At 40.9% G+C, this 27,651-nt stretch overlaps 1 long non-coding RNA gene across 1 annotated transcript in view; it reads right to left on the reverse strand.

The window, feature by feature from the left end:
- Positions 1–7,588: 7,588 nt before the first annotated feature.
- LOC110074082 (uncharacterized) overlaps positions 7,589–27,651 on the reverse strand; it is a 64,819-nt gene continuing 44,756 nt past the window's right edge. The window contains exon 4 of the long non-coding RNA XR_013543589.1: positions 7,589–27,634. This is a non-coding gene — a long non-coding RNA (uncharacterized LOC110074082). The remainder of the gene's footprint in view (positions 27,635–27,651) is intronic.

The raw sequence follows: 27,651 nt of genomic DNA on the forward strand, positions 1-27,651 counted from the left end.
AGAGAAGGGGCAAGAGATATGCAGTTTGGATTCAAAGGATTTGGAAGCAGGGCAGCATTACTGAGATGTGCTTGGAGAGAGATGCCATGCCATGAGCTAGTTATAAATTGCTTTGTTGACTATGAGAAAGCCTTTGGAAAAGTTTAACATAGTAACCTAATGGAGTTTTTAGTAAACAGAGACCTTGATTCAAGGCATAGTTGTATAATTGCCAATCATCATCATCATCATCATCTTAGAACTGCATAGCTGGAAGAGACCCTGTGGATTTTTGTCCAGCTCCCGCCAAGTAGGCACAGTGGAGAATTGAACTCTCAACCTCTTGCTCCACAGCCAGATGCCTAAACCACTGAGCTATTCATCTTTGCTAGTGACAGAAAGCTGCAATGAAAGTTGAAGATCAGATGGCAGAAGAAACAAATATACTGTACAAAGAAGAAGGATTATTCTGTCACTGCTGCTTTTCCATATGTATTCCAAGAAGCACTTGCTGATTCAAATAGCAGTATAATTGTCTATACTGAACTTATCAGTAGCATCTGTTATATGTACAATACAGTATGACTGCCTGACAGTTTAGACGGCCTGCAAAAGTTACTCTATAAAGTCTGTCAAGTAAGTAATGAGCATAGTCTGAAAATGAATGCTAAGAAGACCAGGTTCATGATAATCAGTAAAAAGCAAGCAGCAGTTAAAGATCCAAAATGAAAGTGTGGAGCATGTTCACAAATATAATTACCTTGGAATTTGGTTGAATGAACAGTGGGATGCTAGCCATGCATTAAAAATGAGAACGAGATGGCAGCTTCCTTAAGATAAAGAATGTAATATGCCACAAAAGTTTTAAACCGCTTTTGAGAATATGCATCATGAGGTGATAAGTATTCTTGGTTTTACTATATGGCATGGAATTGTGGACTCTAATAGAGGGTACTATAAAAAGAATAAAAGCATTTGAAAAGTGGATTTATCTCGGGATGAGAAGCATTTCCTGCATGACGAGGGTGACCAGCAAAGTAGTACTAAAGTACATGAATACATAATAAAACATATAAAATGCAAAAAAGCTAAAATACCTTAGTTACATAATGAAAAGTGAAAAATACAGACTGTTATACGTAGATGAAATGCAAAGTAAAATAAATAGGAAAAGAAATGCATGAGGGACAAAATCTACTGGCTGAAGAACCTGAGTGACTGGATTGGATGCATCATCACATCATTGTTTAGAGCTGCCATATCCAAAGTCAAGACAGCAATGATTATGTTTAACCTCTACTAGCACAACAACAAGAGGAAGAAAGTCCATAAAGAACTTTGTGGTATATTAATAAGTACACTAACTAGTTCTACTTGGCATAAACTTGTATGGACTGGAGCCCATTTGAGGCCAGACAAACTTAATGCTTGTTTAACCCTGACATCCAAGTAGTACAATTTAGTGTTCTTACAGTGCTTCTGGCAATTGGTTTGGTTTGGGCTTTGGATACCAGGAAGCACCTTAGGGTGAGGTGAAAGTGCCCTCAATACACATTTATAGCATTTGAATGTTTTCAAATCTGAAAATGGTGAGATTTAAGAAAGATGCTTGTGCTCCCACCTTCCTTGGAGAGGCTGAATTTCATTTTCTTCTGAACCAACTAGCCTGTACTGATACCACCAGTATATTACTTTGAAGATTTAGAGCTAGGGTGTATGAGAGGGGAAAGGGAGGTATATGGAGTTAGCAGCTTTCCGTTAAGCAAACATCTTTGGCAAACTCTGGAAAACTTGGCTAGGGATTCTGAGAGTTGAAGTCCAAAAAAGTAACTTTTCCCAAGTGTTGTGCTTTAGATACCAGTGAACCAAAACATTCTAGTCTGAAGAAGCCTACAGAGCTTTGTAACTGTGTCTCGTGGTGATTTATCTCTCCTTCTTAATCTTCTCTTTTGCTGATCATGATGTTATACTTTTAATTAAGTTTTATATTGTTTCTATGCTTTTATCTGTTTTTCATATACAGTACTGAAGTCACATTTGTTTTAGAAATAAGGGCAGTATACAAATACATGAACAGATAGGTATGAATACAGATGGGATGTGATAATATTCCACTGCATTCCTGATGTAATTATAGATGCGAGCAAGCTTTGCCAAACTGGATTTTAATCTGAATTTGCAGAGTCCCTGACATCCATTTCAGCACTGGATCCATTTTCTCAGGGATATACAATAGGTCAAGCATGAAGTAGATCTAGATCAAATGTATAAATGTATTCAAGCCAGATATATGGCAATTACATAATCCTGTGTGCAGGGCTAAAATTTTGCTGCCTGAGGCAAGACAGCATTCTCCAGGTAGACATGCCAGCTGAACTGGCAGCTGGACTTTGGTTCAAGCTAGGGTGTTTCACCATACCTCAAAGCAGGTGACTAGTTTTAAAAGGACAGGTTGTGTGATTTACACAGCTTTCTCTTCCAGTGGGAGGCTGATAACATATAAGATATGATCCACTTTAGCATGTGACTTCCTTGGACTCAATACACCTCTAGAGAATTTTCAGAAGGTTAATATTCTTAATCTGAATTACACAAATGCAAGAGTAAGATGACACTTTTATTGAGCCACTTAAAAATCATACAAATTGCAAGCTTTCATGAGTAAATCTCACTTTTTCAGGCTGGTCACCACTCCTTCATGGATAATGCAAAAAAAAAAAAAATTCAGGTTAGAGTCTTCAGAATTCATGGCATAGTCCATGTTAAATCTGATGGCATGAGGTGAATTTGGAGTTGGGCTGTAAAGTCAGCTGGAAGGCGTGGTTTCCAGCATCATCCCTTGTAATCATAGTTGTAAAGTTCCATTCCAAACTCTAAACAAAGGACGTGCCAATTATTCTTGTGACTGCCTCCCTCCCTCCATGTCATCCCATTGTCTGCTCCCAAAATTATGAAAGTATCTTCTGGGCTGGAGGTTGGAGGAAGGACAAAAACAATACAAAGACATAGCAACCTGAATTGTTTCTGCAGTCCATGAAGACAAATGTCTGATTTACCTAGACCAAGGGTGGGTAACATGTTGTTCATGCCCCCAGCCACGTCACTCTCAAATTATTTTCTTAGCTCAAAACATTCCATTGTTCCCTGTGGCATTTCTGACATGCTTTGAGGGGTTCCCAACCACCCTAGACCACCATGTCTCCCCATTTTTAAAAGAACATTTTTAAAATGATCATTAGAGGATGCAATGGGGTTTTTCAATAAAACCCTTCCTAGTCACAGTAACAGGTATGGGCTTCCAAGGTCCAAGAATGGATATGCAGCCCTAGGACCTCTCTGTACAAGGCTTTCTGATCCCAACCCTACTAAAGGTAGAATTTGCAGAGGACCTCATAGGAAGCCTGTCATTTGAAGATGAAATCTATCAGGTGTTTCAGAGGTATGCAGTTCTTTCCGATTGATCTTTCCGATTGATCAATCATCGTCGTCGTTTAGTCGTGTCCGACTCTTCGTGACCCCATGGACCAGAGCACGCCAGGCTCTCCTATCTTGCACTGCCTCCCGGAGTTGTGTCAAATTCATGTTGGACACTGTCCAACCATCTCATCAATCATACTTGCAAGCAAATCCTATGCTCACCTCCTAATAGCCCACCTCAAGACAAAGGAAACTCATTTGCAAAATACTGGAGATGTGAAAATCTCCTGCTGCTACTATCAGGACTTTAGGAATTCCTTTTGCTTCTGGCAAGCTTTTGGGAATCACTTCTTCAGATAATAGAAACATTATCTGTCATCTATAGCTTGGCCCAGAGTTTTAAATATCTAGATTATCAACAGTTACATGCATCCATCCTTTTCATCACAGTTTGAAGTCTCTTCAAGTAGAGGATGAAGTAATAAATTGGAAGATCTATTGTGGCCATTTTTCAAAATAAAAAAACAAAAACAAAAACACAGCAATTATTCACCTGCAGAGGAATTCCAAATGCATCACTTGCAGTGGAATCTTCTCCAGAAACTCCCAAGTTTCAGCTGGCTCAGTGTTTCCATTTTCAGTTAAATTCTAAATATATATCTTCTAATTTAAACTGATGTTGCAAAAATTCATTTACTCAATGCATTCAACACTGATCACTGGTTACCTGAAGAGAACCAACAATGAATGTATTGAGCAAATGGATGAAAAAATTATTTGCTTGCTGTATTCCTTATATGGAGAATTTGTTGCTGTTCCTAATTTTAAGGGATTTTGGATCTATTTTTACCTGCTGGCACTTTGTGCTGAGTGAGTCATATCTTATTTTGTGAATTGTTCTGCCATCTCAGCTGTGACTGGAAATATCGAGACTTGGATTTGGAGTGGCCTTTCTTTCTTGGCTTTTATTTCTCCTGGAACTGTAACTGCTTTATTTGAATACAAGCAGTTATGGCATCTCAAAAGCTGCCTCAAGTGCTATACCCTTCCATTCCGATTTTTAAGTTGATTTAGAAAGCCCTGCAGCCAACCAACAAGCACCGTTTTGTGCACAGCTGACTCTGTGCCTCAGGGCACCCAGCCAAGTCTCTCCTTCATAAAGCATCACCTTTGCCAAGAGCAGCAACCAAATGGACTGTTACCACCACCGCCACCGCTACCACCAAAGAGCCAGCAAGAGTCAGCCTGTTGGCACGGCAACCGTGGCTTCTTTCCCAGTGCAGCTCTGAGCCAGGTTTTGTGGCTTAAAACAGGCAAGCAGGCCTCAAGCATGCTGTAGTTTCTCTCAGCCATGACAAGCTCATGCTTCCCAGGGCCATTGTGTACCTCTCCAACCTCCTCCGTTGCTGCCACCCAGTCAGTGGAGTGGTGCTGCATCCGCTTCAGAGAAAGAGAGAGACGTTCATTCAAACTGGCAGCTGCCTTTTGTTTCGCAATGGCAGCTGCCAGCAAGAGACAGACAGGGCAAGGCGAACACACACAATAGCAACATGTGATATGCAGAGCGTATTACACGCTAGATTTAAAATCAAATAGCATGCATTTGGGGTTAAAGATATGGTATGGTACAGGGTGCCTTAACCTCTGTGACTCCAGTTAACTGTACTAAACCTCTAGGGTTGAATTATCCAGAATGGTGCAAAACATTGAAGTTGAAACAAGCAAGAATGAGAAGGAACACCTTGTACTGTATATGTTATTGCTTTGGGGCCAAGACGGTAAACGGGGCTTATGACTGAACATAATCTGCTGTGTGGATTTACAGGGGAATTTTTTTCCCTTCCTCCAGAAAGAGCAAAGAGCTGTTATTCTTCTCAATGCTTTATTCTTGTTATTGTTGTCATTTGTTTTGTTTTGTTTGGACAACAATACTTAGCCATGCTGTCTGTAGGAATCCAGGATCTGTAACTACCAGTGGCTGGTACCTTTTGTGACTGGTGGTGGAATGGGAGACCCAGCAGCCAATGGTGCACAAAGCCATGTCTGGGGCAGAAGTGAGTGTTTATAGACAAGTGTTCTTTCAGAGTGACATATTCACCAACACACATCCATGCAAGCAAGTGGGGAGGCACTATGCAGCGTAGGAAATGAGGGAGGGAGGAAGGTATGGGTTGATGTGGATAGCCTGAACCTGTGGTGGTAATGGACCAACCTCCACTTTTTGACTATGGTCAAAAAAGGGAACTTTTCCAAGCTCTGTTTAAACTTCACATTTTCTAGGAAGCCTGAGGACTAATTCCATGCTTGCAGTGTCCTATTGTGTTGTTGTTTAGTCGTTTAGTCGTGTCCGACCCTTCGTGACCCCATGGACCAGAGCATGCCAGGCCCTCCTGTCTTCCATTGCCTCCCGGAGTTGGGTCAATTTCATGTTGGTTGCTTCAATGACACTGTCCAACCATCTCGTCCTCTGTCATCCCCTTGTCCTCTTGCCTTCAAACTTTCCTAACATCAAGAGCCTCCTCCAACACCACAATTCAAAAGCATCAATTCTTCGGTGGTCAGCTTTCTTTATGGTCTAGCTCTCGCTTCCGAACATCACTACAGGGAAAACCATAGCTTTGACTATTTGGACTTTTGTTGGCAAGGTGATGTCTCTTCTTTTTAAGATGCTGTCTAGGTTTGTCATCGCTTTCCTCCCAAGAAGCAGGTGTCTTTTAATTTCGTGGCTGCTGTCACCATCTGCAGTGATCATGGAGCCCAAGAAAGTGAAACCTGTCACTGCCTCCATATCTTCCCCTTCTATTCGCCAGGAGGCGATGGGGCCAGTGGGCATGATCTTAGGTTTTTTGATGTTGAGCTTCAGACCGTTTTTTGCACTCTCCTCTTACACCCTCATTACAAGGTTCCTTAATTCCTCCTCACTTTCTGCCATCAGAGTGGTATCATCTGCATATCGGAGGTTGTTGATATTTCTTCCGGCAATTTTAATTCCAGCTTGGGATTCCTCCAGTCCAGACTTTCGCATGATGTATTCTGCATATAAGTTAAATAAGCAGGGGGACAATATACAGCCCTATTGTAGTGAAGAATTAAACTATTTTTTCTCTGTTTACCCCTTCCTCTGTTCTCTGTTTTTGTTTGTTTGTTTGTTTTACTTTGTGGTTGAGACTCATAAAGCCTGTCCTTTGTCAAACACCTTTTATGTCAATGGTGCTAATACGTACTGTTGTTCCCAAGGAGTTACATCTGTCTAGAGATGCATAAAATAACTCTTTCTCTTACAATAAACAAGCAAGAATAAACATACAATTGGCAATGTTCCCTTACTGTCCTTCTGCTCGTGAAAGACAATCTAGTAGCAAGCTTAAACCTCAGAAACATGATCTGGATTATGTCACAGTTTTAAAACAATAAATGGCTGCCACTACAGCAGCCACGAAATTAAAAGACGCCTGGAAAGCGATGACAAACCTCAACAGCATCTTCAAAAGCAAAGACATCACCTTGCCAACAAAAGTCGGAATAGTCAAAGCTATGGTTTTTCCTGTAGTGATGTATGGAAGTGAGAGCTGGACCATAAAGAAAGCTGACCGCCGAAGAACTGATGCTTTTGAACTGTGGTGCTGGAGGAGACTCTTGAGAGTCCCCTGGACTGCAAAGAGAACAAACCTATCCATTCTAAAGGAAATCAACCCTGAGTGCTCACTGGAAGGACAGATCCTGAAGCTGAGGCTCCAATACTTTGGCCATCTGATGAGAAGAGAAGACTCCCTGGAAAAGACGTTGATGTTAGGAAAGTGTGAAGGCAGGAGGAGAAGGGGACGACAGAGGATGAGATGGTTGGACAGTGTCATTGAAGATACCAACGTGAATTTGCCCCAACTCCAGGAGGCAGTGGAAGGGCCTGGCATGCTCTGTTCCATGGGGTCACAAAGAGACAGGACTAAACTACTACAACATTATAGACTTTGGCCCCATGTTTTTCACAGTCACTTCCTGGTCTTCTTTTCCTGCCTTAAAAGAAGAAGAAGAAATATTTAATGAGGCAAACATGCATTTCATTTCAAATGCAAGAATACTCAGTCCCACTGTCAGTATTTGTAGGTTTTTGCTGTTTTGTACTTTTCAGCGAAGGAGACTTTCTGGAACACTTCCTAAATATTTTATGCAGGAATAATTTCCAGGAAGACTATTTTTTATTTCCCCTTATTGTTTACTTCTAAAGTTTGTCTCTCTTCTTTTTGAAGATTTACCCTTGAGTTAGAACCTATGCTATGTGATGCAGACAGAGGAGCGGGAAACTGCCAGGCATTCTGTTCATAGATGTGGTATATGTGTACATGAGTAAGAAGGAAGAGCTTTACAGTGGTAGCCAGGGAGGTTCTCCTGTTCTTATCATTTCTGAATTTGATAGATGATACCATTCAGCTTGTCAGTGTCTTAATGCTTGTTCCACTATGAATATTCAGGAATATATTTAATTAAGGTAGATGATGAAGCAGGGTATTATTTTTGTGAGCTTTCTTTTCTTTCTTTCTTTCTTTCTTTCTTTCTTTCTTTCTTTCTTTCTTTCTTTCTTTCTTTCTTTCTTTCTTTCTTTCTTTCTTTCTTTCTTTCTTTCTTTCCATGTTAACTCTACGTTAACGCTGCCCCTAAGTGGTTAAAAAGGTTTATTGCAAGTTAATTACCGCTCATTTTCTGCTGTTATTTACTGTATTTATAGCTATTCAATTGTGCAACTTAGGCTTTTCTCGCAGTGTCCCCATCTGAGTGAGTTTACATTTTTAGGTGTGTAGGTTTGCATTGCATTCTGTATGGTATTCACACAGTTTTTTCTCCTCTCATTTATTAGTAGCATTCAAAATGGGAAGGGACAAGAATCTACCTACGCTTGCTGAAATCTTGAATGCCTTCCATGTTTTGGATGAAAACACACTGGGCCATCTGTGCCCAGAAACACCCCCTTGCTTTCACTTCTTGTATTTGCCATTATCTTGCCACTCCTTTGCAACCAATTGGAAAAGTTTGTATTTATGTGTGTGGGAGTTTGTTGGACTTCAGAGTGCACCCCAATCTTGCTGATGCCTTTAAAGAAAGAATGAAGTTGATGACTGTGAGGAGGGGAAGTTGAAATGCTCAGAGAACAGATGCAAGGAAAGCAGGGCCTATCAGAAGAGAAGGAAGACACTCTTGGGGGACTTTCATTTCTTGCCCACCTCTGTCCTCTTGTCTCAGACTCTGTGAACCCCTCCTTGGGATTACTAGCCTACTTATATGTAAAGACCAAGGTGTGGAAAAGTTATCGGGCATGGTTGTGGATGGGTGTGGTGTGTCTGATTGTCCCAGGAGTCTCCATCCAGGATGGCTAATGGCCATGTTGCCTGAGGGGTTTTGGCAACTGAAGTCCAAAAAAGGTAACTTTCCCAAGTTCTGTCAAAACTGTTAATCATATAATTGAGGAAAAGGTAAGTGAGACACATACTAAAAGTAAAGAAAGGGACAGACCAAGGAGAAGGAAATTTGTCATGGAAATAACTCCTTTCTCTTTGATCAAGATCACAGGGAGCTAAGGCAGGCCTGAGCCCCCACCTCACAAGGTCTTTTGTAGGTAGATGCCCTTATTTTAGATACAAATTTTGTGACAATAAGAACAATCAGAACTTGCCATTGGGCAATAGATGTAAACAGCTGTGTCTGTAGACTTTACATCCCAGAATTCTTTAGGAGAATTTAAAGGATTTTGGAAAGGAGGAGAAGGAGCAGAAGGAGATGTGCACATACTTAGGCCAGGAAATGTCTTAGGGTTCCTCTGGACAGAACAAGAGGCAGTGAAGAAAACAAAGGAAAGAACAAGGCCTTTCCCATCCTTATGATGCGGTATAATTTTCACAGTTATCTGTCTCCTCTCATCTTCTTATGTGATTCCATCCAGTGTTTTTCATTCCTGCAATGATTCTTAGGCAATGAATTTTGCACCTGGAACAGTACAAGTTGTGTTTTTCTTTCTTTTAATTTCCTGTGTCAATAAATTGAATGAAACAACCATGTTGACTAGAATGGTTTTGTAAAGGCTGTCCTTTTTTCTCTTGCATTCTCAGTGTTCACAGATGCAACATTGCAGAGAAGAAGACATCTGAAGGTGCCTTTATACTTTACCAGAATTGCTGACAGATAGCTGAATGCATGGCAGACCTGCCTTTCTGATGTAGTATCGCAAGTGGAGGACAAAATAAAAACATCATGCCCACAAAATAATGCATGCAGTTTTATTTGTAAACAACCACTGATCTATCACTGGTTAAAATAAAAATCACTTTTTAAGTAGCAAAGTAAGGATTCATGAAAGGAGAGAGGTGACTCTCTTTCTTTAGGATCATCCAAGTAGAGCATCTGTTGCATTTTATCTGTACTGATAATGCTGGTATTTTGGCCCACCATCCAGATGACACAAGGCTTACACTGGGATCAACTGTGGCAAAGTGTGACCAAGAACCTCTTGTTTCTTTAAAATTACCTCCTCTAGGAGTTTTGGCAGTTCTTTCACTTGGCACTAGGCAGAGAACCTTTGGTCACGAGCATTTCCAAGTTAGTGCTAATCTACTACCATTATTAAGATAAGTATATGAAAACAGAACAACCTCTAACATTATCATTCCATAGTATTTTTTTACAAATGTGTTTGCAAAAGCTGGATAGGTATGAAGTGTGATAGGCTGGTGTGTGATCCATTAGTGCTGCTTCCTATAATATCCAAAGGTGCTATTAGCATCATTGATCTAAAGGCTCATGTTCTTTCCAAAAGTGGTTCCCTCTTCCCCCCACATCTAGAGGGGGAAACACACAAACAAAGCAAGCAAGCAAAATAAGTTTATTGTGTGGCACACAACCAAAGAAGTCCTGCAGCTAATACAGACTGCTACAAAATCAGAATGGTCTGATTTACCTAAAGTCCCCACAGGGCTCCTTCCAGCAGGGAAGAAGTGAGACCGGAACAGGGGGCATCAGCTTTTCCACAAGATCAGGGCGAGGACCTACCGGATCATACCGTGTCTCCTCCTCCAAGATCAGGCCTCTTCCAAATACAAATGATGCTGCTGTCATACTGTGCTACTGCTCTAGTGCTATTGCTACTGCTGTTGCTGTTGCTCAGAGCCAGTCTGGCTGCAGACTGAAACGGCATAGTGATGCTTGAAATTGTGCCACTGCTTTAAGACTATCATTGGAAATCAACAAAGAAACTAATTTTCTATTTGTCCACACTGGCTGAACTTTTCAGGTGCAATATGCCCTTAGGAGGGAGATTAGATCTTCCAGGTTTTAGACAAATAGATGCAGGATGTGTGTGTGTATGCGCGTGTGTGACATTCTCCAAACTTTTCTTCTTCTTCTTTTAAGTCAATTGCCAATTTTTTTTTCTATCAAGGCAGAACTGGGAGAAATTTTGCCCTTTTCATGGATAATAATTGGAAATCAACAAACAGTAATGCTCCCCTTCCTGCTCCTCTCAGTTTGTCTGAAGTAAGTGACATTTTCTGGGATAGTCCTGCCTTCTGAAGGGTCAAGATGGCCATGTTTCAGATTAACAGGTGCAGACAGTTTTAGTACAAAGCACATTTTACAGCTTAATGGATGTGCTTAACCCCCTATGCATTCTGGTGACAGTTTTTATGAAAGAGACATACATCATGAGGCATCCTTGGTTTTAAAAACTGCAAAACTTCAAAGGAGTAGCTGCAGTTCCTTTGGTGGAAGATATTTAATATTCAACATGTTCAGATATTTTGTGGAGGGAAGTGATTTGCCTCCCCTTGATGCCAATATTTACACCACTCCTTTTTTTGTAAATTGTTGGAAAATGGAATAAGTCATGATATATCTATTAGCAACAAACCTGTGAAATGTTAGAACTTTAAGGACAGAACTAAGGCGATGAATTGAATAAGAAGCTTTTAAAAACTGGATTGGTTCCTGCTCAATCAGCACCTAAAGATCTAATCATTCTGAGAAACAGCTTCCATTTTGGACTGCTTGTGGCATGGTCTGTTGCAAGCTATTTCCTAGCACCACATGATATACAGGCAAGAGTGCTTCATCCAACCTCACTTTGTGCCCAAGCTGGATATTTGGTCAAGGAATACATTATTTTAAACAATGTCAGGTCTCCAAGGCCTGATGAACTGCATCCAAGAGTTCTGAATGAACTGGCTGAAGAACTCTCTGAACCACTATCCATTATTTTCTTGAACTCATGGAGGATATGTGAGGTGCCAGATGATTAGAGGAGGGCTAATATTGTCCTTATCTTCAAAAAGGGCAAAAGGAGGAAACAGTGAATCACAAACTAGTCGGCCTGACATCAATCTCAGGAAAAATACTGGAGTAAATTATAAAGCAGTCACTCTGCAAGCACCTTGAAAACCATACAGTAATAATTAGAAGCCAACTCAGATTTGCCAAGAACAAATCCTGCCAGATTAACTTTATCTCATTTTTTTAATTTGGTAACCTCCTGGTGGATGGTGGGAATGCTGTAGACATAATAGATCTTTATTTCAGCAAAGCTTTTGACAAAGTGTCCCATGATATTTGGTTCAGAAGGCTAATGAGATGTGGGCTGGATAGAAAAACTGTCAGGTGGATACATAGTTGGTTACAGAATTGTACACATAGAGCATTTATCAATGGCTCCTTCTCAAATTTGGAGAGGTAACAACTAGGGTACCACAAGACTCAGCCCTAGACCTGATGCTCTTCAACGTTTTTCTTAATGACTTTTATGAGAAGTTTCACAGAAGACAGGAGGGCCTAGTGTGTTCTGATCCATGGTGTCATGAAGAGTTGGACACGACTTAACAACTAAATAACAACAGGCCTCATCTTGAGTACTACTGTGTCCAGTTCTGAACACTGTATTTTTAGAATGATGTCAACAAATTGGAAGACATTCATAGGAGGGCAACAAGAATGATCAGGTGACTGTAAACCAGTTCCTATGAGTTAAAACTGAAAGAATTGGGTATGTTTAGCATTGAGAAAAGAAGAATGAGGAGAGACATGATAGCAAATGCTTGAAAAGATGTCATACAGAGGTGGGGCTGAATATATTCTCAACCATCCAGAGTGAAGGAGAAGTTATGGACTCAAGATTCAAGAAGCCAAATTTCAGTTGAATGTTAGGAAAGTCTTCCTAACTGTTAGAGCAGTATGACAATGGAGCCATTTACTTTGCACTGGAGGCACTCAAGGGGAAGTTAGACAGCCATCTGTCACATCTGCTTTGATTTGGATTCCTGTATTGAGCAGGGATTGGACTCATTGGCCTTATAAGCCCCTTTCAACTACATTATTCTATGTGTTTATTCTTTTCTTTTACTCTTTTTGGTAGCTAGACTGGAGTGATTCCCAAGGGACAGAAGGGTCCCAAAAAGAAGATTGCTCTTGTCAAAGCAACTCTTTCCTTGATGCAGTAAGATTTAATCCTTTCCCAATCTGATTACACCCTCAGTCACAGAAAGTGCGATAGAATAGGGCTAGATAATGGATATGGATCATATGTAGACAAAGGTAGATAGACTTCAACAGCTAACATTTGACTGGCATGCACCCAATTGTATTCTTTCTAATGCTCCACAGAGAACACAAATGTTCCTCAAAAATTCTTCCTTTGGGAAGAAAACTGAGCACTAAAATGGTCCTGAATATTATTGTTTCAACTGAATATTATTGCTTCAACAGGAACTGAGAAGCTTTGGTAAAAGTGTGGTTAGAAACTAGGGAAAGAAACAGATGTCATTAATAGAGTGAATTCCTTAACTATTGAATGTTTATGAGTGCATAGCATGAGCTTTTCTTACCTCACACAATTTTCAAAATAGCTTGCTTCATTTTGTAATTGGTCTTCAGGATATAAGCATGGGATTCCACTGAAGTATGATTTCTCAAACATAAACGCCTTCCTGAATCATGGTTCACCAACGCTAACATGTTTTATGATGTCTGTTTTCTCGCCTACAGCTGCCAGTCACAAAACCACACTCTCCTCCCATTCCCCCTCTCTAACCTGTTGCTTTCTTTATCTGGAGAGCTCAGGAGAAAACATCAGTTTTTGAAGACAGTATTATCTATGTCTCTCCAGATCCAAATTGTTAACAGAACTTCAGAAGTATAATATTTGGATTTGGCCCATTATGAAGAACCTCACTTTAATTTGGACGCCACCTAAATCTGTCTAAATCAGCTTGATCCAACGCAGAATTCAAGATGCATCAAAATCCAAGCACAGCCCTACAAGACATTCTTAACCCATTATATTGTTCTGAATCCTGTTCATTTAAGTCCTAAATTTTGGGATAACATCTCTTGAATTGATCCCAAAACTTTCTGAATAGCCATCCTTGAATATCATATCCCTTTGGTCTATAGTGAAACCGAAAAAAAATTCTGAACCTTGACTTATTTATTTTATTTGTTATTTGTCACAATTATATCTTCCATGGTCAGATTTGGGTCCCTGGGAGCTGCCCACCTTAACTGGAACACTTGTTTTGAAAAATGAAGGGATTCTAGTCCTTGATCAAGTCAAGAGCATAATACACATTTTGCTTCATGGAAACAACTGCTACAATGCAGCTTCATCTGAGTTCATTTAATTTCTGTTGCCTTTAGTTTTGTCTGTACCACAATACCTACTGCAGATGCTCAGCAGACACTGTCCGCCTTGGAGCTTAGTGGATTAATAAATTAACCCATTATAATGAGTATGAATTCCAGCAGAAGATCTCAAAGAGGAATTCAAAAAGTAAAGTTAGTTTCAATTGGTTTGCTCTTGAAAAGCTAAAAGGAAAGGAGGAGGAGGAAGGCAGCAAAGGGAAGTGGGGTGGGGGGGTTGTATGGCACTCTGTGCTTGCCCTTTAAGATGGAATGGGCTATTCTGTGGTAAAGAGTACCAAGTATCTTTAAGAATAAGACATCCTTTATATCTTAAACCCTTTCTCTGCAGCTGGTATTGTTAAGGAATCCAGGCACATGAATGGCTAAGGAAAATGATAATTAGCTCAGAAGAGACATCCCCCCCCCAAAAAAAAGAGGTCAAAGCACATTCTGGCTGTTCATTTCCTCCCCCCCCCATTCCTATTTTATTTGGTTTTCCATGCCTTACCTTCACTGTTCTATTCTGCATTGGAATTTAAGGACTACCTTAAGCATCCTTAGCTCTGCATTGTTAGATCTCACATTAAAATACAAAGCCCACTATCACAAAAGTAGCTTAACAATCAGCCGAATGGCCAAATAAATTGCAGTGTTTCAGCCTCCCTGAAATGGCCATTAAAATCTGACAACCAGCTAGTGTCAAAGGCTGTGAAGATTTTTTTTTCAAGTTAGTCACAATTTGATTTCTTCAGCTGAATGATATAAGGTTGTTTATAGAGAAAGCAAAGAATCTGAAAATTGTATGTATCATTTTCAATACCCTGCTGTCAAGATTATACCATGTCCGCTTCATTATCCATGTCAGGCTTTTCCTTAGGTCTCTCAATTGGCTTCCTCTCTCCCTTCATAACCACCATAAATGTCATTATCTACCACTCTCTTCATCATCTTGCTTCAGCCCACCTTTCAACACTTATTTATCCAGACCATGCTTTTCCACCCCACAGACAACAGCATTTCAGCCACACACACAAAAAGTGTATCTGTTTACATCAAAAATAAAATATGGCAATCAATCACACACTTAGAATTTCAGAGGTTCTGTGGCTAAATACTATGGGATGCTACCAGCTTCCCCAAGTGCTGAGAAGTTCCAGGGTAGCATTTGTATAGGTTTGACTTGGTGGTGAACGGTACTGTTTTCTAATGTATTGTTTCCTAAGAAATATACAAAGAGAGTTAGTAGAAAGAGGTAGCTGAAGCGTCTCTGGAAGCAACGGATCCATCTGCTTGGCCATCCACACAGAGAGTATCCAACAGCCCAAAGGAGCTTTTGGTTTTCAGCTTCATGTCTCAAATTGAAATTTCTTTAGTTCACAGGAAAAGCCCATGTGGCCATGTTGTTGCTATGTGCCATCCAGTCAAACTAATGACACCAAAATCCATATTTAGGATATGTTGCATGCTGTCTTGTGACTTCTGAGTTGGCTTAATAAAGTTATGCTGCCATCTAGATTTTGACACTTCTTTTTCATTTCTGCCTCCTTATTTTCAAAATGTTCCTGTTATTACCTTTTACACAGAAATCCTATAACAGCCCCTTTACAGTCATGCAGGATCACCTTCCCAAGATAATGTCTTTCACATTCCAAATCAGCAGTTTAGTTTTCATAAAGTTTCCTGGCCATTAACAAGAAATTTGCCTGACAAAGGCTATTAATGAGGGAAGACCTCTTTATTTAACAAGAGAATTCCAGGCCCAAGGCAGCATTCCTAACACTGATTTCCTGTTAGCAGTGTTTCAGAAAACCCTTGACAGTGTTCCATTTGTTTACGGAAAACCAAGTTTTACTAGTTTTGACATCTTGTAGATCCAGCTTCCTTCTCTCTAAGACCAGCATAAAAATTCTGGACCACATTGTGCCAATCATGTAGTCACAGAACAAGAAGCATGAAGGAAATTCCACAAGCAAGCCGTCTGCTGGCCATGCTGCCTGAAAGATTGTGGGAGTGGCAAGGAAGTAACGTGTCCTAGCTCTGTGTGATATATAATCTCTATCAAAATTGGTGTTAGGCCTATTGCACCTTATGCTGTTTATAGTAAGGGTGCTTGGTGTATTGGTGCAGCCAACACATGCTCACAAAAAGTATGCTTTACAAAAATGCACTTGGTGCCTTAATGTCTCTTGTTAAAACTCGCCTTAATAATAGAATGTGTCCTGCATGCACTATGACCACTCCAGGAAAAGAGCAGCCACTGCAATTCACCCACCTGCAGGAGAGACAAAGGCTTGGTATCTGTGCTATACCAATGAGTAGGTATTTTGGCTCCCTCCTCACTTCACTTCTGAAGTGTTATTTCTCGAAAGCCATCACAGGTGGGAGACACTTTGTTCCTGTACAGATATCAGTCTAGGGATGATGTTTTTTCTCTCTCCTGTTCTTCCTCCCTGGACCTTCCAAGATGGTGGGTGAAATGGAAAATGCTTTTTCCTTGAGATGGTTGGACTAGTGCACTAGGGGTAGGTGTGCCTTTGTTCCCTTTCAAACTAGATTGACCATCCCCTGTTCAATTAATTATGATTAATAACTGTGTGCCATTAAGTCAATATTGACATCTGAGCGTTCCGCCTGGAGGCAGGTGGTGGCATCATGGCCTCCCCCATCTTGAAGAGACACTTGTTCAGCAGGCCAAGGCAAAGAGGCTGTCCCAAAACCAGCAAAATCAGGGAGCTGGACAGGGGACAGACTGTATTTGTCTTCAGTGTTGAAGAGATTGTCACTCTCGAATTGGCCTTCTCAGCCACACTAGACACTGTTCCAATACCTCTATTCAGAGCACGCTACCATAGTTTCTTGAGACTGAAGGATGCCGACTCCCTATTCTTTTAACTTCTGCTATCTTGGCTAGAACTGTAGTTTGCATTTCTTACAATCTAACCAGACACATCTCAGCCACAGAAACCAATCTGGCAGGATGGCGGTTGCCCCACCTTGCCAACGTCTCACCTTTTCCCCCTAGGTCAACACTGGTCTTAACTGCTCTGTTCCTTGGGCATATCTTACCTGCCTGCATCCCTAAGTCACCGGCAAAACTAGTTGATATTAAATAATTTTGCATAAAACCTGGCAAAAGTTTTCAATAGTCTCTCTTCATCCACCTTAATCAATGCAGGATACTACACAAAATTACAATGAGAGGGCCATGGTATCTGCCATCTACTCTTATAGCTTGTACTGCATAGAATTTAGTTTAGGATTGCCAGTATAGGAATTGATTTCTTGATTTCTTGTGCATCTAGTCCACTAATTTCATTTCCTTACCATTTAATACTTTAGTAAACATAAACAGACTGTTAGATTCAGATGTTTTCCTGCTAGCACCTGCCAAGAGTAATTTGGCATCTCACATCACCAAGCTTGTTCAGGTATGGTTACTGAGTGATACCTGGAGAGAAGGAAGAAAAGTCAGGTTAAGCATTGCCCAACAGGGTCTTGCCTGCCTCTCTGTGTAGTCCAAAGTAATCCATTCTGGCCAGGCAGGCAGTGTGGCATAGTGGCTAGAGTGATAAGACTATGATTCAGGAGACCTGGGTTCAAAGCCCTGCTCAACCATGGAGGCTCGCTAAGGGAGGGCACTGGTAAAAGATCTTTTTAAATGTCTCACATACCTTGAAAACCCTACTAGGGTCTTTTCAGTGTTTAAGAATACATTCATTCTGCCATCCAAAGGAGCCAAGATCTTTTGGACTACAGCTCCTTGAACCTCCTAGTGGTTGTGCTGTCTGGGGGACTCTGGGAGCTGAAGTCCAGAACAAGGATTTCCCAGAGCTCTGTGAGGAACCAAGAGCAGACAGCAGGAGAAAAGAGAAGATGAGCAGAATGTGCCATGTGTTCAGATATCGCCCCTGAAGGGATGGCATCAGACACAGCCACCACCATGGTTTTGATACAGAAACCTTTTGTGGGATTGAAGCTGCCACTTCCTGCATATAGGTGTGTGTTTCTGCCTGCTTTAGCAAACAGCATTGCTGTATTCCCTTGCTTGTTGTAGCTGCTTGCTTTTATAGTCTGCTTGGTTTTATGCCTTGGTTTTATGTCTTTCTTCCACTGGGAGCAAGGGAGGATGTTTTGTACCCTTCGGGATAATCAGCCACTGCTGAGCCAGCAAACTCATGACACCTGACATGCAGGCTGCCTTACAGAATCTCCTTGCTTCATACCACGGCCAGATTTCTTGGTTGTTGTTTTTTTTAAATCACTGGGGCTTGTTTGCATGATGACAGGTAGACTCCTAGCTTGGCCTCTGCAGGTGGCTCCATTTTGCGTCTGCATAGCACGTGGGCGGCATCTCGTGCTTAGGCCCTACTTGGAATTATTTAGTGTTTCCAGGGAGCATATCTGCCATGTTAATGTCATTTTTACATATTCAGTTTTTTCCAGTGGTTTCTCATCTATGTCTGAAGATAAGATGCATAACTTTTCCAAGCTCTAGGACTGCTCTGCCTACCTATTCTACTGAGTTTAATTTTAAAGAGAGGAAGGGAGGGTTGTGGTATTTAAAATCATTTTTAAAGGCTTGTATAGCCCCCAAAAGATCCTTGGGGCAGAAAAGAGACTCCCAGATCCATCCAGGCTGCCCATCCCTGCTTTAGAGGCTGACATGCTTAAGCACAGGAGCTCAACACTTCAAACCTACATATTCTGCTGTGAAATGCCTGTATTTATGTGCACACATATTGAGCACAATTCTATATACAAGAATCACATGTAGATCTTAAGAGTGTTTTAGACATGCCCACTTAAGTGGCAAAACTCATTGGGGTCAAAGTAGCAATAGAACTGCATCTTTATATTGTTTATTGGGTGAAGAGCATGGGCAAAAAAGAGCAAGTACCCACCCATCCCTTCTCTCACACAGGACGGTGGCTTCCTCATTACTCAAGGATTTCTGTAGTTATTTTCTTTTGATCCCTTAAAATATTATATTCTCTACGGATGTTCTCCTATGACAAAATAATTGATATGTGATTGGGAAGTATGATATTTAAGGTGAAAAATATACCTGTTCAACCTCACTGGGTTGGGAGTACACATATGTTACATATCTAGCTTTTCTCCTGTCCTAATAATTTTGTACAAGTCTTTCAGGAAGTTTTACTCTGTCATATTCTCATTGGTGTCTGAAGAGCATAGATTGCTGTCCTCTGAAGATGCTGGCCACACAGACTGGCAAAACGTTAGGAAGAACAACCTTCAGAACACGGCGAAAGAGACCGAAACACCCACAACAACCAGTAATCTGATTGCTGGTGTTCCCTCACATTATAGGAGCAAGAGAAGAACATATAGAATTGAACTTGACTATTCTATCTGAACACAGAGGAACTATACCAGAAAGATTTGGATATCCCGGACAACCCAGATAGTGTGGTTGCTGACCTAGAGCCAGACATCCTGGAGAATGAAGTCAAGTGGGCCTTAGAAAGCTTGTCTAACAACAAGGCCAGTGGAGGTGATGGCATCCCAGTGGAACTATTTAAAATCTTAAAAGATGACGCTGTTAAGGTGCTACACTCAATATGCCAGCAAGTTTGGAAAACTCAACAGTGGCCAGAGGATTGGAAAAGATCAGTCTACATCCCAATCCCAAAGAAGGGCAGTGCCAAAGAATGCTCCAACTACCGTACAATTGCACTTCTTTCACGCACTAGCAAGGTTATGCTCAAAATCCTCCAAGGCAGGCTTCAGCAGTATGTGGACCAAGAACTCCCAGAAGTACAAGCTGGATTTCGAATGGGCAGAGGAACTAGGGACCAAATTGCTAACATGCGCTGGATTACAGAGAAAGCCAGAGAGTTCCAGAAAAACATCTACTTCTGCTTTATTGACTATGCAAAAGCCTTTGACTGTGTGGACCACAGCAAACTATGGCAAGTCCTTAAAGAAATGGGAGTACCTGATCACCTTATCTATCTCCTGAGAAACCTATATGTGGGACAGGATGCAACAGTTAGAACTGGATATGGAAACACTGATTGGTTCAAAATTGGGAAAGCAGTACAACAAGGCTGTATATTGTCCCCCTGCTTATTTAACTTATATGCAGAATACACCATGGGAAAGGCCAGACTGGAGGAATCCCAAGCCGGAATTAAGATTGCTGGAAGAAATATCAACAACCTCAGATATGCAGATGATACCACTCTGATGGCAGAAAGCGAGGAGGAATTAAGGAACCTTGTAATGAGGGTGAAAGACGAGAGTGCAAAAAATGGTCTGAAGCTCAACATCAAAAAAACTAAGATCATGGCCACTGGTTCCATCACCTCCTGGCAAATAGAAGGGGAAGATATAGAGGCGGTGACAGATTTCACTTTCTTGGGCTCCATGATCACTGCAGATGGTGACAGCAGCCCGGAAATTAAAAGACGCCTGCTTCTTGGGAGGAAAGCGATGACAAACCTCGATAGCATCTTAAAAAGCAGAGACATCACCTTGCCAACAAAAGTCCGAATAGCCAAAGCTATGGTTTTCCCTGTAGTGATGTATGGAAGTGAGAACTGGACCATAAAGAAAGCTGACCACCGAAGAATTGATGCTTTTTAATTGTGGTGTTGGAGGAGGCTCTTGAGAGTCCCCTGGACTGCAAGGAGAAGAAACCTATCAATTCTAAAGGAAATCAACCCTGAGTGCTCACTGGAAGGACAGATCCTGAAGCTGAGGCTCCAATACTTTGGCCATCTCATGAAAAGAGAAGACTCCCTGGAAAAGATGCTGATGTTGGGAAAGTGTGAAGGCAGGAGAAGAAGAGGACGACAGAGGATGAGATGGCTGGACAGTGTCATCGAAGCAACCAACATGAATTTAACTCAACTCAGGCAGTGGAAGACAGGAAGGCCTGGCGTGCTTTGGTCCATGAGGTCACAAAGAGTTCGACACGATGACTAAACAATTCTATCTGAAAGTCAGTGATGGACAAGGGCTCAGGAGACATGGGTTGAAATGTCTCCTCAAACAAGTAAACTCCCTGGCAGGTCGCACTAGTAAATCTACCTTTTAAAGAGTTAACATAGTCAAAGAACCCTAGCAGGGCCACCACAACTTGTAAATGACTTGATCACACGTAACAAGGGAGAGGATTTCTATGACATTTCATATTTTCCATGCAACCTACATTTGAACCCATAAGGAAGTCCAAACATGTTTATGATTAATCTGGCCTATCTCGCCAGATTACTCATAAACATGTTCAAACCCACCCATAAGCTCAAATATAGGCTGCAGAAAACAATATGACATGTCATAGAAATCCTCTCCTTGCACATAACACATACATTTTGCCTTGCTTAAAGAAGCTCTAGTGTTTGGAAAGAACGATTTTGGGATCCACTAATCATAATAAAATGCATTTTTCTCATCTGTACAAACACCACATGCCTGTGTATGTATTATCTTCTTAACAGCTATATTTTCATTCAATGTGTTTGAAGAGTAATTGCTAACAACGTACAAGAAAATAATTTGTTTGAAGCTAATTAAGCAACTTTTCTGTCGTGCCTCTATTTGATGTTCTATATTCTCTGGAATACAGCTGTGCTTTTGGGGGGATGGGGAGACCCATCTATGTAGCAGACTAACACATAATAAAGAGTGTGATTTTAATGTTTATTAGTCAACCCCTGCAGTGTAGTGTGTTGAAATGCTAGTACAGGCAGCCTATTGTGCCTGTAAAGACACTAGTTAATGCTGTCTTGAATATAGGGGTTAACTTAACAAATGAGCATGTTTAAACAGATGGTAAGCAGATACCCTCAGCCATCTTTCTTAACAAGTTATCACACACTCAGCCATCTCTTAACCTGCCATCTGAGCCTGCCATCTGAGCCTGTACTCAAAACTGCTCAAATGGCGTGGGCAAACTGATATCAAACCTTCCAGTACAGCCTATTCGAAAAGGCTCTCCAGATGAACGTCAAGTTTCTTGTTTGCTTATTTTATTTTATTTATATCCCATCTTCCCTTTTCAGGTAACATACATGGTTCTCCTCATCCTAATTTTGGTTTAGGTAGTAGAATTTCACTATACTTGTGCAGGAGGGGCACTGGATGGGTGAATCCATGCAATGATGCTATGTTTTTGTATCTTAATATTTTATTTAAGGACTTTAGAGACTATACACTTGGAGCAGATTCGTTTCTGTTGTGAATGTCCTGTGTCAGTCAATAATATATCTGGGACTTTGCAAGCCTACAGATCTGATATATGGTAAAAACTGTTCTCCAATTTTTCTCTTTCTACTATTTTCCATTCTAAGAAAGTGTTCAGTCCTACCCTAAGACCATCTGAGCAGCAACTCAATCAGAAACATTAGGGGTTATTTACACGGGCTCTTTTGGGGGCAGGCTGGTGCAATATGACACTTGATGCAATCCTCACAACCAAATGGCATATCAGAGCTCAAGTGGGGCTTGACCGAGACTGCAACAGGTCTAGAATGCAGCTGCCAGACTGGTGGTGAGTGTGAGTACTGTACATTTGATCACATCACCCCAGTCCTAACCCTCCTGCACTGGTTCCCTGTTGCATCCTGGTCAAATTCAAGGTGCTTACCTACAAAGCTCTCCATGGTGTGGAGTGGAATGGGTGGAGTGTCTTTCCCCAATAACATCTACCCACACCATCCAGGCAATGCTCCTACAGGTGGCCACGCAGGAGGAGGCCAGGAAAACATCAACAGGAAATCAGGCCTTTTTGGCTATGGCACCCACCCTTTCAAATAAACTCCTGGTCAAGCTGCATCTGGCCCCCTCCAGCCTACTTTTAAGAGGCTGACAAAGATGGTGCTCTTTAGAAATGTGTTTGACAGCAATCTCGTATGGTATTTTCACCATTGCCCACCATCATGAAATGCTGTGCCTTCTGCTTTTGTTTTTTTTGATATGTTGATTTTTTAAATTATTTTGAATTATTGTTTGTTATTGCTTTCATCTTTAGTTTGTTAACAGCCCAGAGTAGTGCATTGCACTAGTGGGGTGGTAAATCAATCAATCAATCAATCAATGAACAGATTTGGTTTTGCTTCTCCCAGTGGGGATTTTTGAAATCATGAAGTGTCTTAATTAAAGAGCCATTTCAAAATACTGGCAAATTAAACGTTCCCTCTGTTCCTCAGCAGAGAGGCAGAGGAAGAGGGGGGGGGATTAAGACTGTATTAGGGCAGAAAAAATGTACTGCATCACTTATAAAAAGTGGATCTTGTTCACTCCAGCCAAGATGGAGCCTCACCTCCTTCTTTAGGAGCAAATCAGCCCATATCTACACCCATGTAGTCAACCTTACCATCTCTGTCTCTGTCTCCATATCCATGCATTCACATGCATTCGTATGTCAGTGCATATCTGCCCTTGCCCACACAGTATTAGATTTTGCTTATAAGGGCAGATGAGATACGCCTGTTGAGTCATTCATCCATAGTTAAAACACTCTTTGCATTTTTCATGACTGGAGAGAAATGCCACCGTCCCATTTAATCCAATACGTTCTAAAGAAAAGGATGCAGCAAAGTGCCTTTTCTCTACTCCTTCTACAGACATAAGTTTCTAATTCTGTCCATCTGGTCTTTTACACAAAGGTCATGACTGTGATGTAATAATGCCTTTATATCACCTCTGACCTCGTTGGTATGTGTCCAGTATAATGCACCAGCTTGTAACTGGTGACTCACAAGCTGAAAGAGTGATCCATTTTGAAACTCCAGCTGCACTATGATAGGATGGGAATCGCACAGACTCTTTCATACCAGACAACTTTCTGGAAACTATTAAGAAAAAATGCACAAAAAATATTTTTATAGTTTATTTAGGACAGGTGTAATATAAGTATTGACCACAGGGATGATTACATATGGGGAAGTGACCCCTTTTTATGTTGGGCTGACAGTTTTTGTTTCCTGTATCCTCTTACAAAAAAGAAGTGCAGAGTGGTGAAACGGCAGCCTCAGTAGCTTGATATCCATTTTCTGGTGTTTAATGGCTTGTGACTTTACATTATTCCAATTCCAATACATTATTCCAAAAAATAATCAACAATATTTACCAAGAGAATAAAATTTGCCTATTCAGGAAGAAAATCTTAATTAACACTACAGGTTATAAGCAATTGATTTAATTTAAAATATCTTAAGTTGAGAACATAGAGCTTGAACAACATTCTGTAACTGGAAAACTGAATGGAAATAGAGCTTGAGAAAGGGTCCTTTTTCCTGAATTACAAATACCAGAATCCCACAGGTGGCATGGCTGGGATTTTGGGGACTCGTAGTCCGAGAAATAGATTTTTTTCCCAAGCACTAGTAAGAATACAGTTAGCCACTTCAGGCATAATGTTAAAAGCTTAGCTTAATGTGAATTAAACCAAATGCACCTTTGGCTCACATACTCCACTTTCTCCTGTTTTGGGACAAGTGCAAGGGGAAAATGGAAGCATCTATGTTTAGATTTAGGCTGACTATGAGTTGTCGTTAAGGTGGTTTGTCGAATCAAAGCAAAGCAACTTGGTTTGTCTGAATCAAAGCCAAGAAAGAAAGAAAGCAGAACTGGTCAGAAATCTTCCTCAATTTTTGCAAAATAAGTATTTTGGTTTTTAAACACTACAGAGAGGATCTGTGATCTGTTCAGAAGGTGAATCACTGCTTCTGGAGGCTTCTAGAAGAAGACATTCACATATTTTTGCAAGGTATAACCAATTTTTGGCATGGAAAGGGAAAGTCTGATCAGGCCATGGGGTACAAAAAGAGTTGTGAGGGGAACACTTGCAGATCCCTGGCCACACTTCGCCCACTGCATTTAAACTGAGGTCAAACAAACAAAGGTTTATAAATATAGCCCGTTTCAGATGTAGGAGATGTGGGTAATTCAAACTGAATTGGAGATGCTTCCAATTTATTCTTCTGTCTTGCATGAAAGAGGAGAGGGCAGGGAGAGGGGGTGTTTATCATCAAGGCACAGGTTGGTGTGTTTCCATTGAGCAAAACTGTGGTTTAGCATTATATCTGACAGGAACAAGATTATGAAGGCTCTTAGTTTTCCATTTCATGGCGGATCCAACTGATCTTGGGAACCAGCACAACAGAGCAGCAGGATTCTGCTCTAATTGCAAGAAAGTCACTTTCAAAGATATTTTGAAGCCTGCAAAGAATGGGAGGAAACTCCTAAGAACATGGAACTTGACAGCACCAATGCAGAAGACAAGAAGCATAACAAAACTCCAAAAGTTATTTATAAAGAGTGAAGGATATTTAAAAAGAAGGACCAAAGGGGAAACCAGATGAAAAAACAAGAGTACCTGAGAATATTATTGGATGTTTTCTGGCATGATCGCTACTCTTATAGCATTTAGAAGTCCATCCATCCATCCATCCATTCAATGCATTCACACCCTGCTCTTTTAACTAAAAAGGCTTCCAGAGTGGCTGAGAAAATGTGTGGCATATGATAGTCCCTGCTCTCAGGTTTACAATACAAAATTGTAGACACAAGAAATGAGGGATCTGGAGGGAAAGATTCCATTCTGTTAGAACAGAATATAGAAGGACAGGATGGTTTTCAAGAGGAAAAGTTGTCAGACAACGGTGCATTTTATCTCTGTCTGTTCAATTTGTATGCAGACTATATCATTTGGAAAACCAAACTAGATTCAGATGAAGGAGGAGTGAAAATTGGTGGAAGAAGTATCAGTAATTGAAGATATGCAGATAATATTATATTACTAGCGGAAAGCAACAATAATGTGAAATGACTTTTGGTGAAAGTGAAAGAAGAAATTGCCATAAAGGACTGCAGTTGAATGTTAAGAAGACAAAAATCATGACTACAGAACTACACAACTTCAATGCTGAAAATGAAGAAACTGAAATAGATTTTGTTTACCTTGGTTCAACCATCAATCTAAATGGAGACCCCAGCCAAGAATCAGAAGACTGAGACTTGAAAGGGCATCAATGAAGAAATTAGAAAAGATCATCAAATGCAAGGATGTGTCACTGGAGACCAAGACTAAGACCATCAATATTATTTTACTCCCGATTACTATGGATGGATGTGTAAATAAACAGGAAAAAATTGATTAATTTGAAATATGATGCTGGAGGAGAGCTTTGCAGATACCCTGGACTGCCAGAAAGACAAACAAGTGGGTTCTAGATCAAATCAAGCCTGGATTCTCCATAGAGGCAAAAATGTTGAAACTGAGGCACACAAGAAGGCAGGATTCTCTAGAAGAGACAATAATGCTGGGAAACGTGGAAGGCAGCAGGAAAAGAGGAAGAACAAATATGAGATTTATTGACTCTTTAAAGGAAGTAACAGGCTTGAGTTTACAAGAGACTGACAGGGCTGTTGAAGTCAGGACATTTTAGAGATCACTCATTCATAGCACTGCCATACAGATTAATGGTGGTGGATTACTCATGGGGAAAAAGAAGGAGGAGGCATTATGGCAGTTTAATCTCCACTCCAGTCTCCCATCAGTTTATTACTGTGTTTCTTTGTTAACCATTATACAACTTAAATAGTTGATTGGCTACTGCCAAAACTCTTGTATTAGTCAATGGAGATACTGCAGATAGGTTTCCAAATTTTTAAGCAACTGGAGCTTACAAACAATTTCTTTATCTTGATCTGCAGAGAGTATTTTTAATAGAGGTGGGAGGGAAATAGCTATGCCTCCTGGCCCAGAGAAGTTCTCATCCAGAACAATGCAGAGTCAGATTCTGGCAGCTGGACTCCCAATAAAAGCACTCTAAAATATCACTTTAAACATCCTGCTGACTAGCTGGATGTGCATCTGTCTGCATAAACTGAATGTGAAGGCGTTGTAGAGAAAAAGAACAGAATGAGCCATCCCCTCAACTAGATATGCCTGAAAGGAAAGAAGAAATAAAAGCAGGGAAGACAATAGAAAGTGAAGAGCTGAATGTAGAGGAGGAGAAAGAAAAGGAATTTAAGCGAAAGAGGGAAAAGATTGAGATTTCTCTGGTGGAAGAGAGAGAAGGAGAAAGAGGGGAGGAGTTAATTTTACCCCTGTGGGAGGAAACAGGAGAGGAAGGCGGGAGGAGACAATTCAGTATACAGATGACAGGAGAAAGGAAGGGAGGAAGAGAAAAGGGGGGAAAGAGAAAACAATTGGAGTATGATAGAATGTGAGGGTTGTTAGAGGACTTCCCTAATTTAAAGTTAGGAGGACTGCTACCTGATCCGGATACATCTAAGGAGAGGGGGACATCGGTGGATCCGTTAGAATGGATAGTCGTTATTTTTCCATGGGGACAAGATCCCTTGAGGAACATGATTCGTCCGGACTCTTCCTTCAACCACCCACCACCGGAGGGAGATTGGGCAAGACATTCTTGTTGTGGGACAATTTGCGTGGTCGAGTGCTCCGATGAGGAAGCCCACCAATCGGGAACGTTTTGGCCCAGCCCCTTAATGAATCCTGTCAGTTCTCAGTCAGAATTGTTATCCTCACAGAATGGACAGTTACCCGATATCGGTTTGTTTGAACCAGTAGAAGTTATTGTTGATTCACCTAATGTTAAACCAAAT

This window comes from Pogona vitticeps, chromosome 3 (assembly GCF_051106095.1).
Source record: "Pogona vitticeps strain Pit_001003342236 chromosome 3, PviZW2.1, whole genome shotgun sequence".
NCBI classification, from domain to species: Eukaryota; Metazoa; Chordata; class Lepidosauria; order Squamata; family Agamidae; genus Pogona; species Pogona vitticeps.